Source organism: Wasmannia auropunctata, unplaced genomic scaffold (genome assembly GCF_000956235.1).
Source record: "Wasmannia auropunctata unplaced genomic scaffold, wasmannia.A_1.0 LD336064.1, whole genome shotgun sequence".
In the NCBI taxonomy this organism is placed as follows: domain Eukaryota; kingdom Metazoa; phylum Arthropoda; class Insecta; order Hymenoptera; family Formicidae; genus Wasmannia; species Wasmannia auropunctata.
This window is the reverse complement of record NW_012026826.1, coordinates 903,581-905,824: the sequence shown is the minus strand read 5'-3', so window position 1 is coordinate 905,824 and position 2,244 is coordinate 903,581.

Genomic DNA, 2,244 nt, shown 5'->3' with positions numbered 1-2,244 from the left:
ACTTTTAAGCTTTATAACTCAAGATTTATTTTATAAAAAAATATTTTATTTATGTGTTTTGGAAAGTTCTCGAGGCGTGCTATAAGAACATGTAATGAAAAATTGGGGGTTCCATTTAAAAAATTCAAAGTGACCTTGTCCTGACCTTGACGATGCCACTCAGGGTCAAACCAATGTTATCATCTTATGTCCCCTTCGACACCCTACAACTTTTGTCTGAACCATTTTTTCCTAGTGTGCTTATTTTTCGAGATATTCGACTGGATGGATTAAAATGGTCCACCCTGTATAATAGAGAAAGATTAGTCTCTAATTGCAAAGTTATTTGTTATATAATGAAATATTGATGCATAAACAAATTTCACTTTCAATTTTTAAACAGACAATTTAGCATTTATAGGCACTAAATCAATAGCTTTTGCAGTTAACAAGTGGTTACCACGTTATCAAAAAATTTTCGTTCCGCCTTCAGTTTTTCTTCAATTGCAGCAAAGGTTTTATTTTTATCATCAATAGGAAAATATTCTGACATTGTTTCTATTATAGCAGCATCAGCAATGACATTATGTTCATGCTTGATGTTTATTTTTTCCATTTTACCAATTTTTGCTACTATGACATCTTGCTTGCTTGAAATAGAATTTATTGAAGTCAACATTTTCTTTTGCATACCTATAATAATAAATTCACTTTCATGTTGCTATAAACTTAATATAAATGTTCAATTGTACACGGAAAGAAATTACTTGTTGAAACAGCAAAATAGTCGGTTTCATTTAACCGAGAAACATTTCCTACATTTTAGATATATAACCAATTTCTTGATTAAGCTAACAAAGTGTAACTAAAACGTACATACATAAAAAATCAAATTTTTAATTTTTTTTCCAAAAATATTAAAGTATTTTAAATTATTTTAATATTGAAGCAGTATTTATTTATAAAAATTTAATATTTATTTATCTAACTTTTATTAATATAAAAGTTTTTTCTTGCTTTTATAAATTTTCTACTCTCAAACACTCACTAAACATGTACTCACAAGTGGCGCTGCTTACAGCATTGTAAATTCAGCCAACAAATTGAGCTAACTAAAACTTCTCATAAGTAGAGTAATTAAAAATATCTTGTTAAAGCCGTCATGTATTTTTCTGTGTAATTATATTATATTTGTTACTGTAAAATTCTGATTTTAGCTTAACATTCTTGGTAAATTTTAATATTTATCAACATGACTAGTAAAATTTAAAAATATAGGTTATTTAAACATTTTTCAATTTTTACCAAAAAGTTTGATAAATTTTAGGATTTACATAAAAATTTTAAATTTAGCCAAAATTTGAGATTACAGTAACATACATACGTAAGTATATTAAGCAATTTAAATTCTTGTTTTAATTTTTAATCAGATCATATTATTACATATAAACTTATTAAAAATACTAAACATAAGCTCTTGAGGCATCGTGGAATCTTGAGGATTCCAATTTTCATCATCCTTAATTATTGGTTTTGCTCGGTTTTTAGCAACAATATTTTGTATATCACTTTTGCCTATAAACAGAATAGATTATATTTTTAACTTGAAAACTACACTTTTATAATACATAATGTTATTGTATTATGTAACTAATTCTAAATATATTTGTAAAGCATGAGTAAAAAACATTTTGAAATATAAAAATATTAGTTATGCAACTAAAAACTTATATAATAATTAAATACATAAATATTTTGCATGCTTTACTATAATTACATAAAAATGTTTATTTAGTAAGTATTTAAGTTAATAATTTACTTACTATTTGTTGAAGGTGTATTCTGTAATTCTTGCAGTAATTGTGATGAGTTATTGTTTTCTTTTTCCTTATCAATAAAGCCTTTGTTAGTGGAATCATTATTATTCTCAATTTCTTTGTTCTCATTAAGGGGGAACACCACTGTGACGGGTTCAAAAAATCGATTTTTTTTTGCATTTTTGTAATGCTTGGGGTCTTAAAAATATGTCCTTAAAATATTATATTGAAATTCGCATTGGAACTACAGTAAATATGTAATATATGGTCAGATGCGCAAGCAGCGCGCTAGCGCTACCGCTGCTCCCATACTCGGCGGTCCCCTTTGTCATCCTAGGGACTGAGGGGACTTGTAAAAACCGGTATTCTTTTGTTTGCCTGTGTGCTTGTGTGTCTTTTGTTGCCTATAGGAAGTCTATATCATAAATCCCTGTCTCTTATACACATC